This window comes from Zeus faber (genome assembly GCF_960531495.2).
Source record: "Zeus faber genome assembly, chromosome: 8".
Classification (NCBI taxonomy): domain Eukaryota; kingdom Metazoa; phylum Chordata; class Actinopteri; order Zeiformes; family Zeidae; genus Zeus; species Zeus faber.
In genome coordinates, this window is record NC_137195.1 from 15,479,561 (window position 1) to 15,489,526 (window position 9,966).

A 9,966-nucleotide genomic window follows, 5' to 3' on the forward strand; every position below is an offset into this window, starting at 1 on the left:
CAAAAATGAGAAAAGACAACCTTACTATGTGACTACGGAGCGTGTGGCACGGGACGAAAAGCGGCGAAGAGGACTGCGTTCGTTCGAGGGGGGTGGGGAGGGTTTTCCTTTTTCCGAGAGCTGCAGGTCCCAAGGAGGAGGAGGAAGAGACGGGCGGATGATCTTAAACCAAAAATTTACCTGAGGAGGAGGACGAGGAGGAGGAGGAGCAACACACAATGACAAAAAAAGAAAAAAAAAAAAAAACGACAACCATACCAAAATTCAAAATACCAAAAATACGGAGAGAAAAGCTTTATTCAAAGGACGTGTAAATACTGAAGCTATCCAGGACCAGAACTCGACCGCTTCTGCTACTCACACACACACACACACACACACTGAAACGCACGCACACACACTCACACGCACTCACGGACTAGATCTCAGCAGCTGACTCATCCCGCCCATCCAGTCTGCCATCGACTCATCATGTCTGTCCCCGTCCATCTGTTCGTTGGTGACCGTGTTGTTTTCATGCTGGAGTGTTGGATGGTTTTGTGAAGGGTTGTTGCCGAGAGCTCCCGCTCGTGTATGAGTGGCGGGGCGTCGGTGTCGTACTGCGCTCGCCGGTACGCTCCTGTCTCTCCAGCTTCGCGCGCTCGGTCTCTTTACCTACCTCTGGTTACTAGAGTGTACGACGGCTTGCGCCTTTTCTTTTCCCTCGATGTGTGATTTTTTTTGGGGGTGGGGGGGTGGGGGTGTTTATTTATTCGTTTCACCGTACGATTCCCTTTCCTATTTATTGTGCCAGCTTCCCGGCATTGGCTTCCAAGTGTGTGAATCATCATCGCCGTCATCGTCATCGGCATTGTCTTCCTCATACGCAGCCATCTCTCTTCTTTGTTGTCAATAGCTGTCTTCTTTTTTTTTTCTCAGCGAAACTTTTCAGGGGGATTTTAGACGAGAAAACGGGGGAAGGGGACTCAGAAGGTCTTGTTTGAAAGGGGGGAGAAAAAAAAATCCATTATCATTGACCCCGTGGCTAAAGGAATATGCCGAAGCGGCAAGCCACACACCCACTTGAATCGCCGCTGAGAACGGTCACCATGTTCTGGAATAAAATGGGATCGTGATTGGTTAGATTTACAGTAATAACGTGTGAAGCCAAGGGGTAAATAAGTCAATAAAAGCAAATTTAGTCACAGTCGGCTCTCAATCCCGCTTTGTTGATCAGCATAGATGCCCCGACACCTGTCTGTCGAGATGTGTTTACTGATTTGTGTGTGTGATGGTGTGTGCCGGTGTGTGTGTGTGTGTGTGTGTGTGTGTGTGTGTGTGTGTGTGTGCGTGTGTGTTCATCATCACTCCATCAATCATATTCCACTGTCATTTTCCACCTCAGTCTAATATTAATTCTTGTTGGAAACCAAAGCATTCACGCGGCTGGACTCTTCTGAGAGGGTCGGCCGAGATGTAAGACCGCAATGAAACATGGGGGCTGAGAACAATAACTGGACTTTGCCATTCGAGGCCCTGGTTGAAACACCCCTCCACTGACCCCTTCCTGACGCCTACAGGGGAAGCTTTATTCGGGGGACTGATCCTTACCCTCGACCCCAACCCCAGAAGGGAGGCCAGATTTCGCCCCTGGTGTAGGCATGTCCTGGGAGGTGCGATGGGGGGACACATTGTAGTGAGGGGAAGAAGGCGTCACACTTTTTATAAGAGGATACCAAAAATTAACCCCAAACCAAAAAAAAACCCACAAACAAACAAAAAAAACCCAAAACAACAACAACCAAGGAATGACAGAAACAAACCAAAAAGAAACCCAACCAAATATTGCTGGAGGGAGGAGGGGAAGGAGTACAAACTGTAGGTTTGGAAAGGAGTGGAGCCCATGCATCATCTGTCTCCAGGTCTGTCTGTTCGCTTGGGGCTGTCAGCCACCGCCCTGCTATCAAACTGTGTAGCATGGATAGATAAAGTAACGGACAGACGGACGGACAGGCAGACAGACAGACAGCTCAATAGGACATAGACTCCCTCCCCTCCTCTGCCTCTCTCCAGCGCAGCTCTCTGGTCCTGGATGGAGCTAAACGCTAATGACCTCACTGAACTGAATCTTCTAAATCTGTTTTTATTTTTCTGTTGGTTGGTTCTCATTGTTTTATCTCTGCTGTGTCTCTTGATGCTGTTTTATGTACTGTACTTTAGTGCTTATACTCATTTGGAATAACGTACTCGCTTACTTACTACAAGAGCTCCTTATTTTTTCGTAGTCGTGCTAGAGATTTTTATCAGGTGGTTGGAAAAATACTGTGAAAATTTAGCTTCCAGATTTTTATTAGATAAAGAAACAGACTGTCTTGGCAGAAAAAAAAGGACACACAAAAAAGCCAAAAACTAGAGTTGAAAAGCGAAACCGTAAAAAAAACCCAAACCAAATATCGAACCAAACCAAAAACCAAACAAGGAACAGAACATAAAAGGGGGGAATCTCGCTGACCTTTGCGCAAGGGCTCAGAAATAGGTTCGGGGCAACTTGTCTGAGGTGTAAGCCCGTGTGTTTCTGTGTGCAGGCGTCCATGGGAGTCCAAACGGTGGTGAAATGTTTTTTTAAATTTAATTTTAAAAAAAATCACGGGATTTGTAATTATGTCCCTTCGCGAGTTTAATTCCCAGAGACGGCGGACGAACACACGCTAGGAGGACGCGCACGACGGCTCCACAGCCACACGCCTCGGTCAGGTTGAAGCGGGAAGCTGGACTTAATGTATCCAAAGACGACTCGGTTTCGATCCGCACCAGGAAAAAACAGCTGACACGCGAGAAATGTTCACGAACCAAACCCGCGGGGTTCGAACCTTGAAGGTGGAGCCTCTCCATGTTGACTCTTAGACGGAATGTATCTGTTAGTGCTTCTATAGATTTTGTAGAAAAAAAGAAAAAAAAAGATCTATGTTCTACTGCTTACTTATCGCTAATGTATTAAAAGAAAAAAAAACTTACAAAAATGTCTTGGAGAAAAAGATCTTAAAAAACGTTGATGATAATGACTTGATTTTAGACCAAAAATCTTAACTATCTCTCTTTGGACTATTTTTTTTTTTCCTTGTCAAGATGATTTAGACTTTGATTGTACTATTTATTCAGGGTATGGTAGGTGGATTTGTTTGTATAATCTTTTCCTTCTTGCTATTTATTGGTTAATTTATTTCTAGAGGTGCTTTTTTTTTTTTTTTACTGGAAAAATATTTTGGAGTATGTGTGCCCCCACGTCCCCCCCCCCAACCCTCCCCCACCCCCACGCCTCAACCCCCACCTGCTGAAGTACTTTCTCACTTCTTCAAACCAAATAATACCAGAAATGCAACCGCGGGTCCCGTAGGACCCAAGACACTATGGCTGACTTGAGGGTCGGCTGTAAACTCCTCTTCCTCATCGAGACGCTCTTCTCTTACAGGGGAGGGTGGAGCTCACAGGGGGCATGGACAGCACCGTCTGGATGGAGGGCACCTTTTGGAGAATTATTGTTTTTTTGATTCTGAGCCTTTTGAGCGGAGATGTTTGCTTTATACAACGACAAAAAGAAAAAAACGCACGCACACAATTATAGTTTCTCCTAATAACGAGGGAAACTGACGCCAGATTTGAACCGAGCCAGAACAGGAAGCTCGACGTCTTGTGTCTGCCGCCGTCGTAGCGTTTTCGGTGCGCTCCCATTTTCGGACAGAGTGCTGCTTCCATCCTCTCTATTTCCTCCCCCGGGAGAAACTGAAAGCTTTACTGCTACACAACCAAAAAATAAATAAATAAATAACAACAATAATCAAGAGTGAGAAGATTGAGGCGAAGGCAAAAGGTTTTTTTTTTTATTGTTGCTGTTGTTGTCAATTCTAGAGGGAAAGGGGGAGGAGAGGCGGGAGGAGGGGAAGGTGAGTTTTGTTTTTATTCTTAAACTTGCATTCCCCTCAACACCCTTGCTCACGTCCCTCTCCCTTTCTCTGTTGACCCGTTGACCTCTCTTCTTCATTTTTTAATATTTTTTTAATGGGTTGGTTTGAACCTTGTGTTTTACTGGTCCACTGTAGGATGTAAAAGAGAGATAGTTCATCATATACCTCATATTCTTTGATGATAAACCAAATAGATGAATGCTTAAACAAAAAAAAACAAACAAACAAAAAAAAAAAAAAAAAAAAAAAAAAAAAAGGACGGGATTCAACGCGGGGGATGCGGACACGTTGCCGTGGCACGACGTGCGTGCTGTGCGGCTGGACGCGGGCGCGCTAAAGCTCGGCTCAAACCAAAGTTTCATTGTGAAGAGTTTGGGAGGGCCCGATTTTTATTGTTCTTTTTTTTTTTTTTCCCCCGATTCCAACGGCCTTACTTTGTTGTCCCAGCATCCACGCAAAAACACACTCACACGCACGCACACACTGACCGTATCCCCGTGGAAAAACAAACCCCCTGTGTCGAGCTTTAACGCACAGCCTTCTCCTCGTACCGAGCCCGCCCCGCCCCGAACCGCTTCCTCCCTGTCGAACCTCTGGATTGCGGGGTTAAAGCCGCTGTTTCGGACATGTCTAGGGCCCTTACGTCCGGTGTCCAATAGCACCCCCCCCCCCCCCCCCCACACACACACACACACACACACACCCTTCCCTCAACTAAAAGCTTTAAAAAAACAGGAGCCATCGGTGGTCACCTCCGCTCGTCACACACGTACCAGCTGATGCGCTCTTGACCAGCGCACGTGTAGCAGGAAGCGCGGCGGGGCGGGGCGGGGCGGGGCGGGGCGCCGGGAAGGGGGCTGCGGCCGCGGTTGCTGGGCGACACATAAAGACACAGCTCCTGACGCCGCGTGCGTGCGTGCGTGCGTGCGTGTGTGTGTTAAGATGGTGGAAGTGCCGGTGGGGAGGGAGGTGTTCATGTTGTCAGAGGTGTCAGAGTAGGGGAAACCAATCTTCTCTCAACCCGCTGTCCTGCTCGGCTATCTCCTCCTCCCCCCTCTCCCCTCTCCCCCAGAGTGGAACGTCCTCGCTCCGCGCTCTCCCTCCCCGCCCCCCCCCCCCCCCTCGACTCGTTTCCGGGGGTCCGACACTTAGGCGGGGTGGCAGCGCAGCTTTACCAGGCTCCGGGTGTTTTCCCGACGGGGCGCCTTTGTGCGTCAGCCTCAGGGGGCCGGGGGGAGCGGGCGTGAAGCGCGGGTCTCCGCGGCGGGGATATCCCCCTTAAAAAAAAGAGAACGATACCAAAGCTAACGTCCCGCGCGGCGACCCGGCGCCGCGCACGCAGCGCTCCCCGAGGTGAGGGGGTGGGGGGTGTTGGTTAAGCCTAACCCCCCCCCCCCCCCCCACGTTCACCCAAACGCCTCCTCGAAAAATAAAATCGCTTTTTACGCGTCCGCCGCCTCGGGGGGGCGGCGAGAGACGAGTGTGCGGGGAGGAATTTCCATCGTCGCCCCACAGGGTGGAGCGAGGATCACAGCCCGCACCAATTTTTTGTGCCCGAGTTGAAGCGATTCGCGAGGGCGCGGGGGAGACGGCCGGGCCGGGAGCCGAGGCGTCGGAGGGCGTGATTGTCCGAGAGACAGCGGGAGGGCCGAGGCGGCGTGCGGCGCCGGAGGAGGCAAACGAAAACCAAAAAAAAAAACCCAAAAAACAAAAAAAAACCCACGAAGCGAGCTGAGCCCACTCCCGTAGTCAGCACACGCACACGCACTCGTACTCTCTCTCTCTCTCTCTCTCTCTCGCTCTCGCGATCTCCCTTTCCCTCTCTCCTCCCTCCATCTCTCTTCTCTCAATATACAGCTTTAGTCCAAAGGTTTTTAAGCGAGACAGCAACGTGAGTCAGAAGATAAAGAATAAAACCAAAGAAACTACCTTGACCTTCTCTTCGACACGAGCCCGTTCACCACACCTCCTCCTCCTCCTCCTCCTCCTCTCTCTCTCTCTCTCCCTCCTTTTCTATCCATCTGTTCCCTCTGTCACCTAGTGAGCCGGTCTTTGAAGCGCTAACCTCAGCTATCCAAAGGGAAATAATATTAATAATGATGATGATGATGATGATGATGATAATGATTAAGATAATGAAGAGGATGATGATGACGATAATGATGATGATGAAATGTATATTTTTAAGTATTTGTCATTGGAAAAATAACCTTAAGCTTCTCGTACTTATGATGACCATGATGATGAAGGCGATCATGAGGGTGGTGGTGATGATTAAGATAATGATGATGATGATGACGATGACGATGATGATGATCATAATGAAGTTTCTCTTGGTATCTCTGTAGCTGTTCTTCTGATCCTTCTTCAGTTCTTGTCCTTTCTGCTCGTGCTGCCACGTCAGACCACCCCCCCCCAAAAAATCCCCTCTCCCTCCCCACCCCCTCATTTGGCCTTCCCCAATGTCTTTCCAAATGTTTGTCCCTCTGTCTGTCTGTCTGTTTGTCTGTCTGTATGTCTGTTTGTCTGTTTGTCTGCCTTCCTGACCCTTGTACCTGTCTCTGTAAGTGTGTGTGTGTGTGTGTGTGTGTGTGTGTGTGTGTGTGTGTGTGTGTGTGTGTGTGTGTGTGTGTGTGCGCGCGCATCTGTGGGCATCAAGGGGTTTTCCTGGGATCAGGGGTTTTCTCTTAGACTGATGTTATCTGTGACTTGGCAGTCGAAGCTGCATGCCGGGAGCTGATGTACCCCTAGAGCAGAGTGTGTGTTGTGTGTGTGTGTGTGTGTGCGTGTGCGCGTGTGTGTGTGTGTGTGTGCCCCCATTACCTCCATGTGTGATTTCCCATCCTGTGAGTAGTCCCTCCCCACCTCCTGTCTCTCCCTCCTTCCTTGTGGTAGCAAGTTAGCCTTTTAGTGTATTTATCTTGAAAACCAAAAAAGACGAAAAATAATTCTGCTTGTTCATTGTACAGTGTTGTTCATTTTAAGTCATTTTTGTAACTGAAAGTGTTTCATTCATCCAAATAAAAAAACAGGAGACAAAAAAAAACTCGCTCTCTGATCTCTCACTAGATTTTTATGTGAAATGCCAACCTATTTTAATGACAACATGACATTATTCTCTCCAAACACCATTAAAAACGTTATTAAAACATGATATGACCATGATATATCGACAGCCGTTGAGATCCCAAGCTCTCGAAACACGTATTTTGTTTTTTTTTGTCAATGATTTTCCTTTAGGTTTGAAACAATTTTCTTGTATAACAGGGAAATCTGACCTCTGACGTCGTGACACCGCGCGGCCACCAGAGGGCGCTGCGAGCCAGTCTTACTGCTGTGTCCGCCATGAGTCACGAAGGCGAGAGAGGCAGATGTAGGCTGAAACTGCAACGTCTCATGCTGTCAGAGGGAGACGAAGTCAGATCATTTTTAAATCTCTCTCTCTCTCAATCTCTCTCTCTCTCTCTCCATCCATCATTTTCCTCCTGTTGACTGAGTCAGGGGACATCTGCTCATTGACAAACAATCTTACGTGTGTATGTGAGGCCTCCCCGCTCGCCCCTTCCCTCTCCCCGGACGTTTGGCCTTTTTTTTTTCGTCTGGCTGGCCGTCGACCGCACGGCCCTCGTACCCGTCCGTCGGACCGTTGCGCGCGTTTGTTTACTCCCCTTCGCTCGACGTTTATCACTTTTCCCTTCCCGTCGCTCTCATTCGTGATCTCCTGCTCCTCCCTCCCTTCCTCCTCTCTGGCTCTCTCCCCCCTCCATCATCCGTGTGGCGCGGTAGGTGGATGATTAGGTAGGGTGTTGGAGTGCGTGATTGCGACAGCTTTCAGACACCCACCTCCTACTCTGAGTCACGGACGGCTGTGGTAAGCACGTGATCTTATCACCGGGGCGACTTGGACACATCAGCCTTGCTGCTTGTCATCAACGGCTGATATTCTCTATGTGCCGTTCCGAAAAGAAATGTCCCTCCCTACCTATTTAGAATGCACTGGACGACCTGAAGTGCCTCATTCCTCAACCAGCGCTTTGCCAACTCTAGAAAGTGAGGGGCATTATGCTGGAAACCCTATCCGGGTCACTGTCTCCACACCAAAAGCTTGACATGATCCTTCAAACGACCAAAGTCCCTCTTTGTGACTTTGACCTAACTATGACATAAAGTTAGTAATTAGAGAGCAGGATACAGTATCCAGTTAGATGAGGAGTCAGTTGACACTGTAATAATTCTAGTTTGGAAGTCCCTCAATAGAGGTAGAACTGGCTGATAGCAAGGCCGTACTATCCACCAGCGAAGACAGAGAGCCAGCTGTCACTATGACCAGGAACAGTGCCAACACTGTGTGTGTGTGTGTGTGTGCGTGTGTGTGTACGTGTGTGTGTGTTTGAGTGTGCTTGTTTGTGTGTGTGTGTGTGTGCGCTTGCGTGTGTATGTGTGTGTCTCAGTGCCATTGAGCGACAGTGCCAGTGGTGAGGTGACGCTCGTCGGATCGTGTATCCCCCGAGCAGTGTTGTGTGTCTCATTGTGACGGCCAGCGTGCGATCTTTACCAGGAGGTATGAGCCGCCGGTGTGTAATCCGTCAAACTGTAGAATTTGAAAACTTCAAAATTGTCATGTTTGACCAATTTTTTGGCCGCTGCTTAAAGCGTCACCGCCACTCTGCCTTGAAAAAGAATATGATTCAGCCTGACTTCGTTAGGGCGCAGACATTTCCCGCAAAACACAAGAAGATGTTCAATTTGACGCAAGTTTGACATCAATTACGATTTCCCTCTGCTGTCGCCTCCGATGCAGAGAAGGCTTTTGGACCATGTAGACTGGGCATTTCTTCTCTCCATTCATAATGCTATTTGGTATGGGATCATATTTCGCCACCTGGATGAATTCTACAATAGCAATGGCTCATGGCCATTCTTTTCAAAACTTGTAGTTCAGTCAGTTTATAAACCAACTTTCTTCTTCTTCTTCTTTGGGCTGCTCCTGTTAGAGGTTGCCACAGCGGATCATATACCTTCTGTTCTGCGCACCTTCCACCCTTACACCAACCGCCTTGCATGTCCTCCCTCACCACCTCCATAAACCTTCCCTTTTGGCCTTCCTCTTTTCCTCTTGCCTGGCAGCTCCATCCTCAGCATCCTTCCCCCAATGTAACTCTCATCTCTCCTACACACGTGTCCAAACCATCTCAATCTGGCCTCTCTCACTTTTTTCACCAAACTGTCAAACCTGAGCCGTCCCTCTAATGTACTCATTCTTAATCCTGTCCATCCTTGTCGCTCACAATGAAAAATCTCAACATCCTCGACTCTGCCACCTCCAGTTCAGCCGCCTGCCTTTCTGTCAGTGCCACCGCCTCTAAACCGTACAACATGGCTGCTCCCACTACCGTCTTGTAGACCTTCCCCTTCAGAAAAGAAACAGAAAAGAAGAAACAGTCTTTAATTGTCACACGACACTCCACAACACATGCTTGCACACACACACACATGCACATGCTTGATGGTGGCCGGTGAAATGGCTCCTCTGCTTTTGACCCATCCTGGCTTGTCCTTCCTCCGGGGGCACAGCCAGGAGCAGTGGGCAGCACACGTGGACGCGCCCGGGGACCAGGTGATAAGTGTCCATAGTGTCCACTTATCACTTGTGATAAGTGTCCATAAGTGTCCATCGCTGGTCAGACGATGATGGGTGCATGTTTTTGGTGGGGGTCCTTACTGACGTGAGGTGGAGGAAACCCCATGTGAGCACGGGGAGAACATGCAAACTCCACACAGAAAGGCTCCTGTTTTGGAAGATAACCCGCCGGAGCACGGTGCCAACAGCGCCCCAGGCGGGAATCGAACCCAGGTTCAGTTTATACACCAACAACATACCTATATAGTGTTAATATACTGTATAGATAGACTCCACTTTCAGTCCCGTATATGCTCTGTCCATAATCTGATCTGCAACCTTGGAACGTTTTATAGCTCCAACATCTATCCTGCAAGAGAAACCACTTGATTGGAGGACATTTGA